The sequence below is a fragment of the Pleurodeles waltl genome, chromosome 7 (assembly GCF_031143425.1).
Source record: "Pleurodeles waltl isolate 20211129_DDA chromosome 7, aPleWal1.hap1.20221129, whole genome shotgun sequence".
Lineage (NCBI taxonomy): Eukaryota > Metazoa > Chordata > Amphibia > Caudata > Salamandridae > Pleurodeles > Pleurodeles waltl.
Genome location: NC_090446.1, coordinates 145,669,736 through 145,693,611, shown reverse-complemented (window position 1 = coordinate 145,693,611; position 23,876 = coordinate 145,669,736).

Genomic DNA, 23,876 nt, shown 5'->3' with positions numbered 1-23,876 from the left:
GGTACACACATTTGGCCTACAAACTATGAGCACTGGGGTCCTGGCTAGCAGGATCCCAGTGAGACAGGCAAAAAGAAACTTACATGCATGTAAAAATGGGGGTAACATGCCAGGCAAGATGGTACTTTCCTACACATGTGAATGTCGGTTTCGCCCATAGGCAAGTGTAGTGTGTAGAGGGGTGCTGGGAGTGTAAGAAAACACCAAAGGTAAGTAAACCCCCCAAACTCCCAGAGCCCGGGGAAACAGGAGTAAAGCACAGCAAGTTTCCTCAGAGCACACTAGAAGTCGTGGTAAAGGATTATGCAAAAACTAAGCAAGACTGCAAGATACCAACGATGGATTCCTGGACCTGAAGACCTGTGGCTGAGAGACCAAGTCCAGAAGTTGATGAAGAGTCCAAGAAGAACAGGAGCCCCTGCTAACCCGGATGAAAGTGGATTCTCCAGTTGGAAGAAAAAGTCAGAAATGCACCAAAGAAGACAGCTGCGGGTTTCTGGTTGGTGCAGGAGATGTTCAACATCATGTCGAAGAATGCAGGCATGTTTTCGTTCTTGGATTCCACCACCAAGCCTTGGCTCACGCAAATGTCTCGGTTGGCAGGAAAAAGGCGCTATCTGGGCCCAGGAGGGACCTGGGTGTCTCAACCCAGACTGAGGAGACAGAGGGGGCTCCCTGCACTGTAGAGAGCCCTCAAAAGAGCAGACAGCACCCACAGGAGTTCCAGAACACGGGGACAAAGGAGTTGAAGATGGCAGTCGTTGCAGCACTGCACAAAGGGATCTCATGCCACCGGAAAACAACTTGGGGAGCTTTGCTTCGCAGGATAGAGTCCTTGGGACGTGGGCTACGCTGTGCACAAAGGATTCTTGAAAGATGTGCACAGACGCCCAAGGAGCTGCAGAACACGCGTTGCACAGGGGTACTGTCTGGCACGGGGAGGCAAGCTCTGACCTCCACCAAAGTTGGACAGCTGGATCTGTCGACAGTCAGGGTCACTTCGGTCCACCACCTGTGTTCCAGGGATCACGCTCGTTAAAATGAGAGGAGACCCATGGTACCAGTTGTCTCTGCAGAAGGGTGCCTGCTGAAGTAGGGAAGTGACTCCATCACTCCATGGGAGATTCCTTCGGTCCTTCTGGTGCAGAATGAAGACAGGCAGTTCTCAGAGCGTGCACAACCTGGAAACTGTTGCAGTTGCCGGCTGGAGCTGAAGTTGCAGGGTCACAGTAGCCTTCTTGGATACTTTGCTGCAGTTACAGTGTTTCTGGAGCAGTCTGAGGTTGATCCAACGGTCAGAAGCTGAAGCAGGGGATGCAGAGGAGTCCTGGTGGAGTCTTCCAAACCGAATCTGAGGAGACACCCACAGGAGAGATCCGAAATAGCCCTGAGAGGGGGATTGGCTATCTAACCAGGTATGGACCTATCAGGAGGGGTCTCTGATGTCAACTGCTGGTGCTGCCCCATTCAGATGCTCCCAGAGGGTCCCAACACCTTGGAATCCAAGATGGCTAACACCAGGGACACTCTGGAGGAGCTTTGGGCACCACCCCTGGGGTGGTAATGGACAGGGGAGTGGTCACTCCCCTTTCCTTTGTTCAGTTTCGCGCCAGAGCAGAGACTGAGGGTCCCTGAACTGGTGTAGACTGGATTATGCAAGGAGGGCATCAAATTTGGCCTTCAAGCTCTTCCAGTGGCTTGGGGAAGATACCCTTCCCAAGCCTGTAACACCCATTTCCAAAGAGAGAGGGTGTAACACCTCTCTCCAAAAGGAACTCCTTTGTTCTGCCTTCCTGGGCTTGAGCTTCTCAGAGTGCATAGAATCATACAACCAATGCTTGAAAAAGCCTTGGTGTATGATTCCCACATGTTTGATAACAAACATGCCAATGTTCGGAGTTACCATTATGTAGCTGGACATAGGTAGTGACCTATGTCCAGTACACATGTAAAAGGGCGTTCCTGCACTCACAAAGTCCGGGAGGTTGTGGGGGCACCTCTGCTAGTGTATGGTTCCCTTACACACAGGTACTCTGCACACTGCCCTCAGGGCTGCAGTGTAAATGGCAGTGAAAGGGTGCATGCACCTTTCCACACAGGCTGCAATGGCAATCCTGTAGAAGCCTTTGCATGGGCTCCCTATGGGTGGCAAAAGAAATGCTGCAGCCCATAGGGATCCCCAGGAACCTCAATGGCCTGGGTACCTAGGTACCATATACTAGGGACTTATAAAGGGGTACCAGTGTGCCAATTGTGGGTGAAATACTGGGTTACCAGTATGCAGTAACCATAATTTAAAGGAGAGACCATAACTACTGGGGTCCTGATTAGCAGACACAGTCAAATACACTCATTAACAGGCAAAAAGTGGGGGTAACCATTCTAGAAAGAGGTCACTTTCCTACAACAGCAGGGGGAGGGTGGGAGAGGACAACCTACACAAGGGACAGTGAGAGGAGAGTGGGAGGATAGGAGGACGACAGGATTGGGCAGCAAGATGACAGACAGCAGAAGTAAGGAAGAGCGGCCAGCAGGATGACAAAACGGGTGGAGGACGGAGGGGGATGGGCCAAGCAATGACGGGGTTCTGGGCTGAAAACACGGATGGGGTGCTACAACGCAAGTAGGCAAAAAAAAAGTACCTCCAAAGGTGCACGATAAGTGGAAGGACAATGAAAAGGAATTTCAACTGTCATGCGCAGGCCAATGAAAAGGAAGGATATGAGATTGACGATGGAGCCAATCAATGGTAAGTAATCAAAGGGCTTTAAGCCTCCCTTTGTATTAACATGCATGAAGGAATGCACACGCTATATCAGACGAGACATAAAAACATGCTCTTAAATATTCATAAAGCCCATCTACCCGATTAAGTGTAGCTTTAGGGTATAGGGTTATCATTATTTCAATCATTAGTGTGAATGCAGTTCATATATTACTGCAACAGGAACATTAAAAATAAGACACCATTCCTTTATTCTTATATTTAGCTAAAAGAAATACAGCTGAGCAAATCTCTTACACCAAGTTTTATAGTAGGTTCGTCTGATCCACTTAAATTAAAGCTGTAAACATCATCCCTGTCAAAACACAAAACATCAGTTACTGAAATGATAATCATTAGTTATACTGAAATATCTACTAATTTAACATTTGTGTAACCACAAGTGCTAATACTTACACAAAGTGTTCTCTTGTTAAATTCACATTTATAGTTGTTGTAAGCTGCCTGAAGCCTCTATTGTGACTTTTTCCCTGCAGGAAATTTAAACACTATGAAAAATGTCAAGCGATAGATTTTCATATAGATTTTCTTAAATAATGTTTTGATGATTTGCTATTTTTTCAAGCGCAATAACATAACACAGATGTCATATAATGTACTCCTCTAATGCCAGAAGACACAAAAAAGTATTTTCAGTTTTACATTTTTGTGTGTAGAAAATAAAGCTTTGAAGTGTTCTGCTTTTTTGTTTTTTGCTTTCTGTAAGAATATCATTTTTTTTACCCTTTCCTATTATTTTTATGATTAGATTCTTCACTAGATCATATCTCCGCTTCACTTTGACTCTTTCAGGTCTACACCACCATCCTGTCCTTCATTGACAATTGGAAGTGAGGGGCGTAGCTATCAGTGGTGCAGACGGTGTAATGCACCTGGCCTAGGTGGCCCAGTCTGCCCAACACCGGAAGAGTTATTTGTGATGCGTTTACATTCTATTTTTAAGCGCCTGCTCGGCCCGGCTTCAGTGTTTAATTTCCCCACTCAAGGGGTGGGGGAGTGTTGAAAGTGTCGACTTGGGAGCCGACGAGCCCGCAAGGCAGGCTCAGCTTGAATTCTTGAAGGGGATGGTGACTCTGACCATTCAAATCAGAAATTCCAAGGTACTCTTAACGGTGACCCTCTTGGGACAGCTTCAGGGACTCCTCTGCAGCTCCTGGACTCCGCAGCTGGCCTATACCCATCACTGTTGTCCTGGATCTTCACCCACAGAAGGATTGGCATTGCCTCCTTGTAGGAGGCTGGCCTGGCTTATAGTGGGTACCTGGTGGTACTTACACCCTGTGCCAGGTCCAGTTAACCCTTATTAGTAGACTAGAGGGGTCTCTATCAGCTTAGGCTGACAGAAGGTAGCTATGGCAAAGCAGCTGAGGCTGAACTAGGAGACATGCAAAGCTCCTACTATACCACTTATGTCATATAGCACAATATAAGAAAACACAATACTCACAGTTACTAAAAATAAAGGTACTTTATTTTTATGACAATATGCCAGAAGTATCTCAGTGAGTACCCTCAGTTAGAAGGTAAGTAATATACACAAGTCATATGTACACAAACTCAAACAGGTAACTAATAGTAAGAAAAGTAATGCAAACAGTGTAGAATTACAATAGGATGCAATAGATGAACATAGGTCTAGGGGCAACACAAACCATATACTCCAAAAGTGGGATGCGAATCACGAATGGACCCCAGACCTATGGGAGCTTGTAGAGGGTCGCTGGGACTGTAAGAAAACAGTCAGGGTGTCCAAGATACCCCACCCAAAGACCCTGAAAAGTAGGAGTAAAGTACCCCTACTACCCCAAAAGGACACAATAGTCATGATAGGGGAATTCTGCAAGAACCACAAACACCAGCAAAACACTGAAGACGGATTCCTGGACCTGAGGACCTGTAAGGCAAGGGGACGAAGTCCAAGAGTCGCGATAGTGTCTAGGGGGGGCATGAGCCCAGGAAACCCCGGATGAAGGTGCAAGAAGTCTGCCTCCGGATGTAAGAAGTCTAGGATTCTGCAACAACGAAGAGAGCTAGGAACTTCTCCTTTGGCTGGACGATGTCCCACGGCGTGCTGGAGGTTGCAGAAGTGTTTCCACGCAGAAATACCGCAAACATGCCTTGTTAGCTGCAAGGGTCGCAGTAGAGATTTTTGGGTGCTGCTGGGGACCAGGAAGGACCAGGATGTTGCCCCTTGGAGGGGGAGACAGAGAGGGGCGCTCAGCAACTCAGAGAGCCCCCACAGAACCAGGCAGCACCCGCAGAAGTACCGGAGCAGGCACTTAGGAGATTTGTGAACCAGAGCTGGCTCAGAGTCACAAAGGAGGGTCCTACGACGTCGGTGTCCAACTCTGAGGGTTGAGCACTGCAGGATGGAGTGCTGGGGGCCCAGGCTAGGCTGTGCACGAAGGAACCCTTGGAGAAGTGCACAGAAGCCAGAGCAGCTGCAAATCACACAGTACACAGGTTTGCAGTCTAGCATGGGGAGGCAAGGACTTACCTCCACCAAACTTGGACTGAAGGATCACTGGCCTGTGGGGGTCACTTGTATAGAGTTCCTGTGTTCCAGGGACCACACTCGTCAGTCTTTTGGTGCCTGCGTTAGCAGGGGGAAGGTTCCATCGACCCACGGGAGATTTCTTCTTGGCTTCCAGTGCAGGGTGAAGGCAGACATCCCCCAGAGCATGCACCACCAGGAAACAGTCGAGAAAGCCGGCAAGATGAGGTGCTACAATGTTGCTGGTAGTTGTCTTGCTACTTTGCTGCAGTTTTGCAGGTGTCCTGGAGCAGTCAGCGGTCGATCCTTGGCAGAAGTCAAAGAGGGAAGTGCAGAGGAACTCTGGTGAGCTCTTTCATGCGTTATCTGAAGAATCCCCCAGAGGAGAGACCCTTATTAGCCAGAAAAGGAGGTTTGGCTACCAAGAAAGGAGGATTGGCTACCAAGAGAGGTAAGAGCCTATCAGAGGGGGTTTCTGATGTCATCTGTTGGCACTGGCCACTCAGAGCAGTCCAGTGTGCCCCCAACACCTCTGAATCCAAGATGGCAGAGGTCTGGGACACACTGGGGGAGCTCTGGGTACCTCCCCTGGGAGGTACTGGTCAGGGGAGTGGTCACTCCCCTTTCCTTTGTCCAGTTTCGCGCCAGAGCAGGGCTGGGGGATCCCTGAACCGGTGTAGACTGGCTTATGCAGAGATGGGCACCATCTGTGCCCATCAAAGCATTTCCAGAGGCTGGGGGAGGCTACTCCTCCCCAGCCCTTCACACCTATTTCCAAAGGGAGAGGGTGTAACACCCTCTCTCAGAGGAAATCCTTTGTTCTGCCTTCCTGGGCTGGGGCTTCCCAGACACCAGGAGGGCAGAATTCTGAGGGGTTGGGAGCAGCAGCAGCTGCAGTGGAACCCCCGGAAAGGCAGTTTGGCAGCACCCGGGTTCTGTGCTAGAGACCCGGGGGATCATGGAATTGTCCCCCAAATACCAGAATGGTATTGGGGTGACAATTCCATGATCTTAGACATGTTACATGGCCATGTTCGGAGTTACCACGGTGACGCTATACATAGGTAGTGACCTATGTATAGTGCACACGTGTAATGGTGTCCCTGCACTCACAACGTTCAGGGAATTTGCCCTGAACGATGTGGGGGCACCTTGGCTAGTGCCAGCATGCCCACACACTAAGTAACTTGGCACTCAAGCTTCACTAAGTGAGGGTTAGACATATAGGTGACTTATAAGTTACTTATGTGCAGTGAAAAATGGCAGTGAAATAACATGGACGTTATTTCGCTCAGGCGGCAGTGGCAGGCCTGTGTAAGAATTGTCTGAGCTCCCTATGGGTGGCAAAAGAAATACTGCAGCCCATAGGGATCTCCTGGAACCCCAATACCCTGGGTACCTCAGTACCATATACAAGGGAATTATATGGCTGTACCAGTGTGCCAATGAAAATGGGTAAATTTAGTCACTAGCCTGCAGTGACAAAATTAGAAAGCAGAGAGAGCATAAACATTGAGGTTCTGGTTAGCAGAGCCTCAGTGATACAGTTAGGCACCACACAGGGAACACCCACAGGGCACATACTATGAGCACTGGGGTCCTGCCTGGCAGGACCCTAGTGACACTAGGGCTAAAACAAACATACATACAGTGAAATTGGGGGTCACATGCCAGGCAAGATGGTACTTTCCTACACAACCCCCCCCCCCCCAAATGAAGGACAATAAGACTAGCCTTGTCCAGATGAATCTTCATTGTCTGAGTGGAAATATCTGTAGAGTCCATCTGCATTGGAGTGGGTACTTCCAGGTCTCTGTTCCACTGTATACTCTATTCCCTGTAGAGATATGGACCACCTCAACACTTTAGGGTTTTCACCTTTCATTTGTTTTAGCCAAAGTAGAGGTTTCTGGTCTGTCTGAACAATAAAGTGAGTACCAAACAAGTATGGTCTCAACTTTTTCAGTGCCCAGACCACAGCAAAGGTCTCCCTCTCTATGGCAGACCAACGCTTTTCTCTAGGGGTCAACCTTCTGCTGATAAAGGCAACTGGTTGATCCTGGCCCTCAGAATTCAGTTGTGATAGTACTGCCCCTACCACTAATTCAGATACATCAGTTTGAACAATTAATTTCTTGGAGTAACATGGGCTTTTTAGGACAGGTGCAGAGCACATGGCCTGTTTGAGCTCCTCAAAAGCTTTCTGACAGTTTGCTGTCCATAGCACCTTCTTAGGCATTTTCTTGCTAGTGAGATCATTAAGAGGGGCTGCTATGGAGCCATAATTCTTGATGAATCTCCTATAGTACATTGTGAGGCCTAAAAAGGCTCTCACCTGGGTCTGTGTTGTAGGGGGCACCAAATCCATGATAGTTTGGATTTTCCCCTGTAGTGGTGCAATCTGTTCTCCACCAACCAGGTGTCCCAGATAAACCACTTTCCCCTGCCCTCTCTGGCACTTTGAAGCCTTGATAGTGAGGCCTGCCTTTTGCAGGGCCTCCAAAACTTTCCACAGGTGGACCAGGTGATCATCTCAGGTGGAGCTAAAGACAGCTATATCGTCCAGATATAATGCACTAGAGGCCTCCAACCCTTGCAGGACTGTATTCACCAACCTCTGAAAAGTGGCAGGTGCATTTTTCAAACCAAAGGGCATCACTGTGAATTGGTAGTGCCCTCCAATGGTAGAAAATGCAGTCTTTGGTTTAGCATCTTCTGCCAATCTAATCTGCCAATACCCTGCAGTTAGATAAAATGTGCTAAGATACTTGGCAGAAGCCAGTGTATCAATGAGCTCATCTGCCCTGGGTATAGGGTGAGCATCAGTTTTGATTACCTGATTGAGCACTCTGTAATCTACACAAAACCTCATCCCTCTCTTTCCATCTTTGGTATGAGGTTTAGGTACAAGCACCACTGGGCTAGCCCATGGGCTTTCAGAGGGTTCAATCCAACATTTTCTGCACCTCTTGTTTAATGCAGTCTCTGACATGGTCAGACTGCCTATAAATTTTACTTTTGACAGGCAGGCTCTCTCCAGTGTCTATTGTGTGTTCACACCAGGATGTTGTACCTGGTACAAGTAAAAAGAGGTCTGAAAACTGGCTTAAGAGATTAATGCAGTTGTCTTTCTGTTCTGCAGTCAGACAATCTGCTAAAACTACTCCCTCCACTAAGGCGTCTGCTTCAGTGGTGGAGAAGAGATCAGGGAGAGGGTCACTATCTTCTTCCTGTCCCTCATCTGTTGCCATGAGCAGGGTGAGATCAGCCCTGTCATAGGCGGGTTTCAGGCGGTTGACATGAATCACCCTAAGGGGACTCCTGGCAGTGCCCAGGTCTACCAAATAGGTAACCTCACCATTCTTTTCAACAATTAGATGGGGTCCACTCCATTTGTCTTGGAGTGTTCTTGGGGCCACAGGCTCCAATACCCACACCTTCTGTCCTGGTTGGTACTGGATCAGGACAGCCTTCTGGTCATACCATTGCTTTTGCAGCTCCTGGCTGGCCTGAAGGTTTTTACTGGCCTTTTTCATATACTCAACCATTCTGGATCTTAGGCCAAGTACATAGTCCACTATGTCCTGTTTAGGAGCTTTTAAAGGTTGTTCCCAACCCTCCTTTACAAGAGTAAGTGGACCTCTTATAGGGTGCCCAAAGAGGAGTTCAAAGGGGCTGAAGCCCACTCCTTTCTGGGGTACCTCCCTGTAAGCACAAAGGAGGCATGATAACAGGACATCCCATCTCCTCCTGAGTTTTTCAGGGAGTCCCATTATCATACCTTTGAGAGTTTTATTAAACCTCTCAACCAGACCATTTGTATGTGGATGGTAAGGGGTGGTGAACTTGTAGGTAACACCACACTCCTTCCACATAGGTTTCAGGTATGCAGACATGAAGTTGCTACCTCTGTCTGACACCACCTTTTTAGGAAAATCCACCCTGGAAAAGATTCCCATGAAGGCTTTTGCCACTGCAAGAGCTGTAGTGGTCCTTAAAGTTATGGCTTCAGGATATCTTGTGGCATGGTCTACTACCACCAAGATAAATCTATTGCCTGAAGCAGTAGGAGGGTCAAGGGGGCCAACTATGTCAACCCCTACCCTTTCAAAGAGCACCCAACCACTAGAAGTGGAATTAGAGGGCCCTTTGGAGTGCCACAAGTCTTGCCACTGGCTTGGCAGGTCACACAGGACTTGCAAAAATCTTTTGTGTCCTCTGACATATGAGGCCAGTGAAACAAGGGGACAAGTTTTCATCTGCCCCAAATGCCCAGCTAAAGGAATGTCATGTGCTAGGGTGAGAAGAAACTCTCTGTACTGCAGGGGAATGACCAATCTCCTGGCTGCTCCAGGTTTTGGGTCCCTTGACTCTGTGTACAAGAGGTTATCTTCCCAATATACCCTATGACTGTCACTGACATCACCATTTTGCTGCTTGACAGCTTGCTGTATGAGACCCTCTAATGTGGGACAGGTTTGCTGTGCCACACTCAGCTCTTCCCTGGCAGGCCACCCTCCACCCAACAGCTTAGCAGTGTCTGCTGCCAGCTCCTCTGGTGTAGGTTCTGAACAGGGAGGAAATTCCTCTTCCTCGGAAGGGGAATCATCTGTAGACGGAGGGATAGTGGGTAGGGATTTACCCTTCTTACCCCTAGCTTTAGGCAGCACTTGGTCCATTGTTCCAGGATCCAAGTTTAACTGTCCTTTTTGCTTTTTGGCCTGAGCCCTGGTTAAAGGAAAAATATGCCCAGAAATGCCCAGCATTGCTGCATGGGCCTCCAACTCCACTTCTGCCCAAGCTGATATCTCCAAATCATTTTGTAGTAGACAGTCTACAGGTAAATCTGTGGCTACCACAACTTTCTTTGTACCAGTAACCCCCCCCCGCCCAGTTGAGATTCACAACAGCCATGGGGTGGCTAAGAGTGTTGTTATGAGCATTAGTCACTTGGTACTGGTGACCAAGTAGGTGTTGTTCAGGGTGGACCAGTTTCTCTATTACCATGGTAACACTGGCACCTGTGTCCCTGTAGGCCTGAACCTCAACACCATTAATTAGGGGAAGTTGCTTGTACTTATCCATATTAAGGGGACAAGCAACCAAGGTGGCAAAATCAATGCCACCATCAGAGACTAAAACAGCCTCTGTGGTCTCCCTAACAAGACTAACCCCAACTACATTGCCAATAGTGAGCCCAGCTACACCCTTGGATTGGCTATTTCCCACCACCACTGCTATTACTAAGGGCACTAGAATTTGCAGCAGGGGTTGTGGTGGTGGGAGGTTTGGTGTTTTTCTTTGGACAAGTGGAATCACTTGCCCAATGGCCTTTGACTTTACACAAATAACACCAAGGCTTTTCAGGTTAATTATTAGAAGAGGATTTGGACCCACCTCCCCCAGAGGAGTTGTGTGGGCCTGATGAAGACTCAGAATGCTTACTTTTGTCCCAACCCTTCTCAGAAGACTTACCATCCTTCTTCTTGCCATCCTTGTCACCCCTTGTATGAACTTTTCTATTCACCCTTGTTCTGACCCATTTGTCTGCCTTCTTTCCCAATTCTTGGGGAGAGGTCAGATCAGAGTCCACTAGGTATTGGTGCAACAAGTCAGACACACAATTGTCAAGATTATGCTCTCTCAAAATAAGATTGTACAGGCTTTCATAGCCAGATACCTTACTGCCATGCAACCACCCTTCCAAGGCCTTCACTGAATAGTCCACAAAATCTGTCCAGTCTTGAGAAGACTCTTGAGAAGACTCTTTTCTGGTGTCTCTGAACTTAATCTTGTATTGTCCAATGGTTAATCCAATCCATCCAAGAGTGCATCTTTCAAAACTTTGTAGTTTTTGGCATCACTTTCTCTGACAGCAAGGAGCCTATCCCTACCCCTTCCAGTGAAAGATAGCCACAAAATAGCAGCCCACTGCCTTTGAGGGACCAACTGTACCATACAGGCCCCTCAAGTGCAGCAAAGAACAAGTTTCTTACCTTCGGTAACAAGGTATCTGGTAGAGACTCTATCTAGCTGCAGATTCCTTACCTTAGAATTCCCTGGCGTCAGCTTTGAATCCGGAGTTTTTTCTGAGCTGTACCCTGCGCGCCGTCGGCCGTTGTCGTTTGCATCCGCGTGCGTCGACCAGCTCCGCGTTCGTCGTCAGCGTCGTTGGAGCTGCCTATGACGTCACGGTTGTCTATATAGACGCTGTCTTGGCACGCGTACGTCAGTTCTTTTCCACAGCTTCCCAAGCCAGAAACGCAGAGTCATGGAAGAATCAACCATATGGATTTTACCTCTTTGACTGTTTAAAGCAAAAAATATTTCAAAAATATACATATGTACCCATAAATACATATATACATATATATACATATCTACATAAGAAAAATATCTGCAGAGCGGGGAGGCTTGGGCGGGTGTAAGGAATCTGCAGCTAGATAGAGTCTCTACCAGATACCTCGTTACCGAAGGTAAGTAACTTGTTCATCTGATAGAGACTTCTAGCTGCAGCTTCCTTGCTTTAGAATAGATACCCAAGCTATAACCCATGGCGGTGGGTCTGAAGGAGATTTTTACACCAGAAAGTCTTGCAAAACAGACCGGGCAAAATGCCCCTCTCTTATCACCTGACTAGCCAGGCAGTAGTGTTTTGCAAACGTGTGCAAAGAAGCCCACGTTGCAGCCTGACAGATGTCCACCACGAGTACGCCACGTGCCAACGCAGTGGTAGCAGCTTTCCCCCTAGTAGAATGAGCTCTCAGGCCCTCGGGAGGCTGCTTCTTTGCCAAAGCGTAGCATATCTTTATACAGAGAACGACCCAGCGCGAAATGGATCGTTTCTGCACTGCCCGACACTTCTTTGCACCAACGTACCCCACAAAGAGTTGGTCGTCCACCCGGAACGCTTTAGTGCGACCCAGATGGAAAGAGGTCACTACCTTGGGGAGGAAAGAGGCACGAGTTCTGAGAACCACTTTTTCAGGAAAGATTGTGAGATACAGCAGTTTTGATGACAAAGCCTGTTGCTCACTAACTCTTCTGGCGGATGTAATTGCCACTGTAGGAAAGTACCATATTGCCTGGCATGTTACCCCCATTTTTCACTGTATATATGTTGTTTTAGTGGTATGTGTCACTGGGACCCTGCCAGCCAGGGCCCCAGTGCTCATAAGTGTGCCCTGAATGTGTTACCTGTGTTATGACTAACTGTCTCACTGAGGCTCTGCTATCCAGAACTTCAGTGGTTATGCTCTCTCATTTCTTTCAAATTGTCACTAACAGGCTAGTGACCAATTTTACCAATTTACATTGGCTGACTGGAACACCCTTATAATTCCCTAGTATATGGTACTGAGGTACCCATGGTATTGGGGTTCCAGGAGATCCCTATGGGCTGCAGCATTTCTTTTGCCACCCATAGGGAGCTCTGACAATTCTTACACAGGCCTGCCACTGCAGCCTGAGTGAAATAACGTCCATGTTATTTCACAGCCATTTACCACTTATAAGTCACCTATATGTCTAACCTTTACCTGGTAATGGTTAGGTGCAAAGTTACTTAGTGTGTGGGCACCCTGGCACTTGCCAAGGTGCCCCCACATTGTTCAGGGCAAATTCCCCGGACTGTATGAGTGCGGGGACACCATTACACGCGTGCACTACACATAGGTCACTACCTATGTGTAGCTTCACAATGGTAACTCCGAATATGGCCATGTAACATGTCTATGATCATGGAATTGCCCCCTCTATGCCATCCTGGCATAGTTGGCACAATCCCATGATCCCACGGGTCTGTAGCTCAGACCCTGGTACTGCCAAACTGCCTTTCCCGGGGTTTCACTGCAGCTGCTGCTGCTGCCAACCCCTCAGACAGGTTTTTGCCCTCCTGGGGTCCAGCCAGGCTTGGCCCAGGATGGCAGAACAAAGGACTTCCTCAGAGAGAGGGTGTTACACCCTCTCCCTTTGGAAAATGGTGTGAAGGCAGAGGAGGAGTATCCTCCCCCAGCCTCTGGAAATGCTTTCATGGGCACAGATGGTGCCCATTTCTGCATAAGCCAGTCTACACCGGTTCAGGGACCCCTTAGCCCTGCTCTGGCGCGAAACTGGACAAAGGAAAGGGGAGTGACCACTCCCCTGACCTGCACCTCCCCTGGGAGGTGTCCAGAGCTCCTCCAGTGTGCTCCAGACCTCTGCCATCTTGGAAACAGAGGTGCTGCTGGCACACTGGACTGCTCTGAGTGGCCAGGGCCAGCAGGTGACGTCAGAGACTCCTTCTGATAGGCTCCTTCAGGTGTTGCTAGCCTATCTTCTCTCCTAAGTAGACAAACCCTCTTTTCTGGCTATTTAGGGTCTCTACTTTGGGGATTTCCTTAGATAACAAATGCAAGAGCTCATCAGAGTTCCTCTGCATCGCTCTCTTCACCTTCTGCCAAGGAATCGACTGCTGACCGCGCTGGAAGCCTGCAAAACTGCAACAAAGTAGCGAAGACGACTACTGCAACTCTGTAACGCTGATCCTGCCGCCTTCTCGACTGTTTTCCTGGTGGTGCATGCTGTGGGGGTAGTCTGCCTCCTCTCTGCACTAGAAGCTCCGAAGAAATCTCCCGTGGGTCGACGGAATCTTCCCCCTGCTACCGCAGGCACCAAAGAACTGCATCACAGGTACCCTGGGTCTCCTCTCAGCACGACGAGCGAGGTCCCTTGAATCCAGCAACTCTGTCCAAGGGACTCCCACAGTCCAGTGACTCTTCAGTCCAAGTTTGGTGGAGGTAAGTCCTTGCCTCCCCACGCCAGACCGCATTGCTGGGAACCGCGACTTTTGCAGCTACTCCGGCCTCTGTGCACTTCCGGCAGAAATCCTTTGTGCACAGCCAAGCCTGGGTCCACGGCACTCTAACCTGCATTGCACGACTTTCTAAGTTGTCCTTCGGCGACGTGGGACTCCTTTGTGCAACTTCTGGTGAGCACCGTTTCACTCCTCTTCGTAGTGCCTGTTCCGGCACTTCTGAGGGTGCTGCCTGCTTCTGAGAGGGCTCCTTGTCTTGCTCGACGCCCCCTCTGTCCCCAGACGCAATTGGCGACATCCTGCTCCCTTCTGGGCCACAGCAGCATCCAAAACCGCTAACCGCACGACTTGCAGCTAGCAAGGCTTGTTGGCGGTCTTTCTTAAGGAAAACACTTCTGCACGACTCTCCACAGCGTGGCGGATACATCCTCCAAAGGGGAAGTCTCTAGCCCTTGTCGTTCCTGCAGAATCCTCAGCTTCTACTGTCCAGTAGCAGCTTCTTTGCACCCACAGCTGGCATTTCCTGGGCATCTGCCCATCTCCGACTTGCTTGTGACTTTTGGACTTGGTCCCCTTGTTCCACAGGTAGCCTCGACTGGAAATCCATCGCTGTTGCATTGCTTGTTTGTGTCTTTCCTGCAGAATTCCCCTATCACGACTTCTATGTCCTTTGGGGAACTTTAGTGCACTTTGCACTCACTTTTCAGGGTCTTGGGGTGGGCTATTTTTCTAACCCTAGCTGTTTTCTTAAAGTCCCAGCGACCCTCTACAAGGTCACATACGTTTGGGGTCCATTCGTGGTTCGCATTCCACTTTTGGAGTATATGGTTTGTGTTGCCCCTATCCCTATGTGTCCCCATTGCATCCTATTGTAACTATACATTGTTTGCACTGTTTTTCTAATACTATTACTGCATATTTTGGTATTGTGTACATATATCTTGTGTATATTTGCTATCCTCATACTGAGGTTACTCACTGAGATACTTTTGGCATATTGTCATAAAAATAAAGTACCTTTATTTTTAGTATATCTGTGTATTGTGTTTTCTTATGATATTGTGCATATGACACTTGTGGTACTGTAGGAGCTTCACTCATCTCCTAGTTCAGCCTAAGCTGCTCTGCTAAGCTACCATTATCTATCAGCCTAAGCTGCTAGACACCCTATACACTAATAAGGGATAACTGGGCCTGGTGCAAGGTGTAAGTACCCCTTGGTACTCACTACAAGCCAGTCCAGCCTCCTACCTTGGTTGTGCAGCGGTGGGATAAGTCCTTTGCAACTACTTACCACTTTTGTCATTGTACTTTTCATAAGAGAAAAATATACAAAACAAGTTCAGTGTATGTACACCTAACCAAAAAGTTTTGCATTTCCTCTTTTCACTCTTTTCTAAGTGCTGAAAAGTACCTCTAAACTTTCTAAAAGTTCTTTAAAAGTTTTTTAAGGTTTTTTCTGTCCTCTCAAAAGTTCTAAAAAACTTTTTCTCACTTTTTCTGTCACTTAAACACTTTCTAAAAATGTCTGGTACAGGCCAAACTGTTGATCTGTCCAAAATTGCTTATGATCACCTTAGCTGGAAAGGAGCAAGGAGTCTCTGCATAGAAAGAGGTTTAAGTATAGTGAATAATCCCCCCAGAGAACTATTGGTTAACATGCTTATAGAACAAGATAAGGCCAAGGGTGCCCCATCTGTTGATAAAGTAGCTAATGGTTCACAATCTGATCCAGGGACTCCCCTAGAGAAAGAGTCAGGAAAGAAACTTCCTAGCCTGCCCATTACTAGACAGCCTAGCATAGTTGGTACTGATGTAGAGTCAAACCACACTGATAGTGTTGTCTCACATCATAGCAAGAGTATTCATTCTCACCACAGTAGAAGTGATATTTCTGTTAACCAAGCTGCTAGGATGCCTTCAGTAAGGGATGGGTCTCCTTCTGTCAATTCTCACCATACTTCTGTTTTCAGAAATGTCCCTCCCACCCACCCTGATGACAGATTGTTAGAAAGGGAGCTCAATAGATTGAGAGTGGAACAAACCAGTCTGAAGCTCAAGAGGCAACAGCTGGATTTGGATAGACAGTCCTTAGAAGTAGAGAAGGAGAGACAGAAATTGGGTTTAGAAACCCATGGTGGCAGCAGCAGTATTCCCAATAGTCATCCTGCAAAAGAGCATGAATGAAGGAATCTGCACAAGATAGTTCCCCCATATAAGGAGGGGGATGACATTAACAAGTGGTTTGCTGCACTTGAGAGGGCCTGTGTTGTACAGGATGTCCCTCAAAGGCAGTGGGCTGCTATCCTATGGCTATCATTTAGTGAAAAAGGTAGGGATAGGCTCCTTACTGTGAAAGAAAGTGAAGCCAATGATTTAAAAATTCTTAAGAATGCACTCCTGGATGGTTATGGCCTAACCACTGAACAGCACAGGATGAAGTTCAGAGAGACCAAAAAGGAGTCTTCACAAGACTGGGTTGATTTCATTGACCATTCAGTGAAGGCCTTGGAGGGGTGGTTACATGTCAGTAAAGTTACTGATTATGAAAGCCTGTATAACTTGATCCTGAGAGAGCATATTCTTAATAATTGTGTGTCTGATTTGTTGCACCAGTACTTGGTGGACTCTGATCTGACCTCTCCCCAAGAATTGGGAAAGAAGGCAGACAAATGGGTCAGAACAAGGGTGAACAGAAAAGTTCATACAGGGGGTGACAAAGATGGCAATAAGAAGAAGGATGGTAAGTCTTCTGACAAGGGTGGGGACAAATCTAAAAATGAGTCTTCATCAGGCCCACAAAAACACTCTGGTGGGGGTGGTGGGTCCAAATCCTCTTCAAATCAAAACAAAGAAAATAAACCATGGTGCTATTTATGTAAAATAAAAGGCCATTGGACAACAGATCCCAGTTGTCCAAAGAAAAGCACCAAGCCTCCTACCACTACAACCCCTACTGCTACACCTAGTGTCCCTACTAATAGCAGTGGTGGTGGGAGCAAACCTACTAATAGCCAATCTAAGGGAGTAGCTGGGCTCACTTTTGGTAACTTAGTTGGGGTTGGTCTTGTTAGGGAGACCACAGAGGCTGTGTTAGTCTCTGAGGGGGCTATTGATTTAGCCACCTTAGTTGCTTGTCCCCTTAACATGGATAAGTACAAGCAACTACCCCTAATACATGGTGTTGAGGTTCAGGCCTACAGGGACACAGGTGCCAGTGTTACAATGGTAATAGAGAAACTCGTCCACCCTGAACAACACCTACTTGGTCACCAGTACCAAGTAACCGATGTTCATAACAACACCCTTAGCTACCCCATGGCTGTTGTGAATCTCAACTGGGGGGGGGGGGTTACTGGCCCAAAGAAAGTTGTGGTTGCCTCAGATTTACCTGTAGACTGTCTATTAGGGAATGATTTAGAGACATCAGCTTGGGCAGAAGTGGAGTTGGAGGCTCATGCAGCAATGCTGGGCATTCCAGGGCATTTTTTTGCTTCGACCAGGGCTCAGGCCAAAAAGCAAAAAGGACAGGGTGACTTGGATCCTGGAACAATGGACCAAGTGCTCCCTAAAGCTAGGGCTAGTAGAAGTAAAGCACTACCTACTATCCCTCCCTCTACAGTGGATTCTACTTCTGAGGAAGAAGAATTTCCACCCTGTGCAGAACCTACACCAGAGGAGTTGGAAGCAGACATTGCTGAGCTTTTGGGTGAAGGGGGGCCTGCCAGGGAGGAGCTGAGTGTGGCACAGCAGACCTGTCCCACACTAGAGGGTCTAAGACAGCAAGCTGTCAAACAAGCAAATGGGGATGTCAGTGACTCTCACAGAGTTTACTGGGAGGACAACCTCTTGTACACTGAAGCAAGGGATCAAAAACCTGGAGCGGCCAGGAGATTGGTGATTCCTCAGGAGTACAGAAAGTTCCTCCTAACTCTTGCTCACGACATTCCCTTAGCTGGACATTTGGGGCAAATGAAAACTTGGGACAGGCTTGTTCCCCTGTTTCATTGGCCTAGAATGTCTGAGGACACAAAATGATTTTGTAAGTCCTGTGAAACCTTTCAAGCCAGTGGCAAGACAGGTGGCACCCCAAAGGCACCCCTTATTTCACTCCCTGTGGTTGGGGTTCCCTTTGAAAGGGTAGGGGTTGACATAGTTGGCCCCCTTGACCCTCCTACTGCTTCAGGCAATAGGTTTATCTTGGTGGTAGTGGACCATGCCACCAGATATACTGAAGCAATTCCTCTAAGGACCACTACAGCTCCTGCACTGGTAAAGGCCCTCATGGGAATCTTTTCCAGGGTGGGCTTTCCAAAAGAGGTGGTATCGGACAGAGGAAGCAATTTCATGTCTGCTTACTTAAAGGCCATGTGGAAGGAGTGTGGTGTGACATACAAGTTCACCACACCCTATCATCCACAAACAAATGGACTTGTGGAGAGATTTAACAAAACTCTCAAAGGCATGATTATGGGACTCCCTGAAAAACTCCGCAGGAGATGGGATATCCTCTTACCATGCCTCCTTTTTGCTTACAGGGAGGTACCCCAGAAAGGAGTGGGCTTCAGCCCCTTTGAACTTCTTTTTGGACACCCTGTGAGAGGTCCTCTAACACTTGTTAAGGAGGGTTGGGAGCAACCTTTTAAAAGCTCCAAAGCAAGACATAGTGGACTATGTAGTTGGCCTCAGATCAAGGATGTCTGAGTACATGAAAAAAGCCAGTAAAAACCTTCAGGCCAGCCAAGAGCTCCAAAAGCAATGGCATGACCAGAAGGCTGTTTTGGTTCAGTACCAACCAGGGCAGAAAGTGTGGGTCTTGGAGCCTGTGGCCCCAAGAGCACTCCAAGATAAATGGAGTGGACCCCACATAATTGTTGAAAAGAAGGGTGAAGTCACCTACTTAGTTGACTTAGGCACTGCCAGGAGTCCCCTTAGGGTGCTCCATGTCAATCGCCTAAAACCCTACTATGACAGGGCTGATCTCACCCTGCTCCTGGCAACTGATGAGGGACAGGAAGAAGAGAGTGACCCTCTCCCTGATCTCTTCTGTTCCACAGAACAAGATGCTCTAGTGGAAGGTGTAGTTTTGGCAGATTGTCTTACTGCTGAGCAGAAGGACCACTGCATAAATCTCCTGGGTCAGTTTTCTGAACTCTTCTCTACTGTGCCAGGTACCACTTCTTGGTGTGAGCACACTATAGATACTGGAGACAGCTTGCCTGTCAAAAGTAAAATCTATAGGCAGCCTGACCATGTCAGAGACTGCATAAAGCAAGAAGTGTAGAAAATTTTGGAACTGGGAGTTGTTGAGCACTCTGAAAGTCCATGGGCTTCCCCTGTGGTACTTGTACCAAAACCTCATTCCAAGGATGGAAAGAAGGAAATGCGGTTTTGTGTAGACTACAGAGGTCTCAACCAGGTAACCAAAACTGATGCTCACCCTATACCCAGGGCAGATGAGCTCATAGATACACTGGCATCTGCCAAGTATCTAAGCACTTTTGACTTGACTGCAGGGTATTGGCAGATCAAATTATCAGAAGATGCAAAAGCAAAAACTGCATTTTCAACCATTGGAGGCCATTACCAATTCACAGTAATGCCTTTTGGATTGAAAAATGCACCTGCCACTTTTCAGAGGTTGGTGAACACAGTCCTGCAAGGGCTGGAAGCTTTTAGTGCAGCATATCTAGATGATATAGTTGTCTTTAGCTCCAGCTGGGATGATCACCTGGTCCACCTATAGAACGTTTTGGAGGCCCTGCAAAAGGCAGGCCTCACTATCAAGGCTTCAAAGTGCCAGATAGGGCAGGGCAAAGTGGTTTATCTGGGACACCTAGTAGGTGGAGAACAGATTGCACCACTTCAGGGGAAAATCCAAACTATTATAGATTGGGTTCCCCTACTACTCAGACTCAGGTGAGAGCTTCCTGGGCTTCACTGGGTATTACAGGAGGTTCATTAAGAACTATGGCTCCATTGCAACCCCTCTTAATGACCTCACATCCAAGAAAATGCCTAAAAAGGTATTATGGACAGCAAACTGTCAGAAAGCTTTTGAGGAGCTGAAGCAGGCCATGTGCTCTGCACCTGTCCTGAAAAGCCCTTGTTACTCTAAAAAATTCTATGTCCAAACTGATGCATCTGAATTAGGAGTAGGGGCAGTCCTATCACAACTTAATTCTGAGGGCCAGGATCAACCTGTTGCTTTTATTAGTAGGAGGTTGATCCCTAGAGAAAAGCGTTGGTCTGCCATAGAGAGGGAGGCCTTTGCTGTGGTCTGGGCACTGAAGAAGTTGAGGCCATACCTGTTTGGCACTCACTTCATTGTTCAGACAGACCACAAACCTCTACTTTGGCTAAAACAAATGAAAGGTGAAAATCCTAAATTGTTGAGGTGGTCCATATCCCTACAGGGAATGGACTATACAGTGGAACATAGACCTGGGAGTAGCCACTCCAATGCAGATGGACTCTCCAGATATTTCCACTTAGACAATGAAGACCCATCAGGGAATGACTAGTCTTATTGTCCTTCGTTTGGGGGGGGGGGGTTGTGTAGGAAAGTACCATCTTGCCTGGCATGTTACCCCCATTTTTCACTGTATATATGTTGTTTTAGTTGTATGTGTCACTGGGACCCTGCCAGACAGGGCCCCAGTGCTCATAAGTGTGCCCTGAATGTGTTACCTGTGTTATGACTAACTGTCTCACTGAGGCTCTGCTATCCAGAACCTCAGTGGTTATGCTCTCTCATTACTTTTAAATTGTCACTAACAGGCTAGTGACCAATTTTACCAATTTACATTGGCATACTGGAACACCCTTATAATTCCCTAGTATATGGTACTGAGGTACCCAGGGTATTGGGGTTCCAGGAGATCCCTATGGGCTGCAGCATTTCTTTTGCCACCCATAGGGAGCTCTGACAATTCTTACACAGGCCTGCCACTGCAGCCTGAGTGAAATAACGTCCACGTTATTTCACAGCCATTTACCACTGCACTTAAGTAACTTATAAGTCACCTATATGTCTAACCTTTACCTGGTAAAGGTTAGGTGCAAAGTTACTTAGTGTGAGGGCACCCTGGCACTAGCCAAGGTGCCCCCACATTGTTCAGAGCCAATTCCCTGAACTTTGTGAGTGCGGGGACACCATTACACGCGTGCACTACATATAGGTCACTACCTATATGTAGCTTCACAATGGTAAATCCGAATATGGCCATGTAACATGTCTATGATCATGGAATTGCCCCCTCTATGCCATCCTGGCATAGTTGGCACAATCCCATGATCCCAGTGGTCTGTAGCACAGACCCTGGTACTGCCAAACTGCCCTTCCTGGGTTTCACTGCAGCTGCTGCTGCTGCCAACCCCTCAGACAGGCATCTGCCCTCCTGGGGTCCAGCCAGGCCTGGCCCAGGATGGCAGAACAAAGAACTTCCTCTGAGAGAGGGTGTGACACCCTCTCCCTTTGGAAAATGGTGTGAAGGCAGGGGAGGAGTAGCCTCCCCCAGCCTCTGGAAATGCTTTCTTGGGCACAGATGTGCCCAATTCTGCATAAGCCAGTCTACACCGGTTCAGGGACCCCTTAGCCCCTGCTCTGGCGCGAAACTGGACAAAGGAAAGGGGAGTGACCACTCCCCTGACCTGCACCTCCCCTGGGAGGTGTCCAGAGCTCCTCCAGTGTGCTCCAGACCTCTGCCATTTTGGAAACAGAGGTGCTGCTGGCACACTGGACTGCTCTGAGTGGCCAGTGCCACCAGGTGACGTCAGAGACTCCTGCTGATAGGCTCCTTCAGGTGTTAGTAGCCTATCCTCTCTCCTAGGTAGCCAAACCCTCTTTTCTGGCTATTTAGGGTCTCTATCTCTGGGGAAACTTTAGATAACGAATGCAAGAGCTCATCCGAGTTCCTCTGCATCTCTCTCTTCACCTTCTGATAAGGAAACGACTGCTGACCGCGCTGGAAGCCTGCAAACCTCCAACATAGTAGCAAAGACGACTACTGCAACTCTGTAACGCTGATCCTGCCGCCTTCTCGACTGTTTTCCTGCTTGTGCATGCTGTGGGGGTAGCCTGCCTCCTCTCTGCACCAGAAGCTCCAAAGAAATCTCCCGTGGGTCGACGGAATCTTCCCCCTGCAACCGCAGGCACCAAAAAGCTGCATTACCGGTCCCTTGGGTCTCCTCTCAGCACGACGAGCGAGGTCCCTCGAATCCAGCGACTCTGTCCAAGTGACCCCCACAGTCCAGTGACTCTTCAGCCCAAGTTTGGTGGAGGTAAGTCCTTGCCTCACCTCGCTGGGCTGCATTGCTGGGAACCGCGACTTTGTTAGCTACTCCGGCCCCTGTGCACTTCCGGCGGAAATCCTTTGTGCACAGCCAAGCCTGGGTCCACGGCACTCTAACCTGCATTGCACGACTTTCTAAGTTGGTCTCCGGCGACGTGGGACTCCTTTGTGCAACTTCGGCGAGCACCGTTTCACGCATCCTCGTAGTGCCTGTTTCTGGCACTTCTCCGGGTGCTACCTGCTTCAGTGAGGTCTCTTTGTCTTTCTCGACGTTCCCTCTCTCTTCAGGTCCAATTTGCGACCTCCTAGTCCCTCCTCGTTCCCAGCAGCGTCCAAAAACGCCAAACGCACGATTTGCAGCTAGCAAGGCTTGTTGGCGTTCTTTCGGCGGGAGAACCCTTCTGCACGACTCTCCAAGGCGAGCGGGATCCGTCCACCACAGGGGAAGTCTCTAGCCCTTTTCGTTCCTGCAGAAACCTCAGCTTCTTCTGTCCAGTCGAAGCTTCTTTGCACCCGCAGCTGGCATTTCCTGGGCATCTGCCCATCTCCGACTTGCTTGTGACTTTTGGACTTGGTCCCCTTGTTCCACAGGTACCCTAGATTGGAAATCCACAGTTGTTGCATTGCTGGTTTGTGTCTTTCCTGCATTATTCCTCTAACACGACTATTTTGTCCTTAGGGGAACTTTAGTGCACTTTGCACTCACTTTTCAGGGTCTTGGGGAGGGTTATTTTTCTAACTCGCACTATTTTCTAATAGTCCTAGCGACCCTCTACAAGGTCACATAGGTTTGGGGTCCATTCGTGGTTCGCATTCCACTTTTGTAGTATATGGTTTGTGTTGCCCCTATCCCTATGTTTCCCCATTGCATCCTATTGTAACTATACATTGTTTGCACTGTTTTCTAAGACTATACTCCATATTTTTGCTATTGTGTATATATATCTTGTGTATATTTCCTATCCTCTCACTGAGGGTACACTCTAAGATACTTTGGCATATTGTCATAAAAATAAAGTACCTTTATTTTTAGTATAACTGTGTATTGTGTTTTCTTATGATATTGTGCATATGACACTAGGTGGTACTGTGGTAGCTTCACACGTCTCCTAGTTCAGCCTAAGCTGCTCTGCTAAGCTACCATTATCTATCAGCCTAAGCTGCTAGACACCCTATACACTAATAAGGGATAACTGGGCCTGGTGCAAGGTGCAAGTACCCCTTGGTACTCACTACAAGCCAGTCCAGCCTCATACACATGGCCTCGTGAAACTCTTTTATTTGAGCGGGGGTTGATCCGGTCCCCGGAAAGCGGGGAAGACGCTGAGTCGACCCTGGCGACGGCTCTGCAGAACCGCGATCGGAACGTCGATGTTCCCTAGATGCCTCGTCAGCCGACAGGCATGGCGAAGACAAAGTCTGCTTGGACTTCTTCTTCTTCTTGTGACCCTTACCTTCGAATGACCTCGAATGCGAGGAAGAGGACTTGGGGCTCCGGGAGCGGTGCCG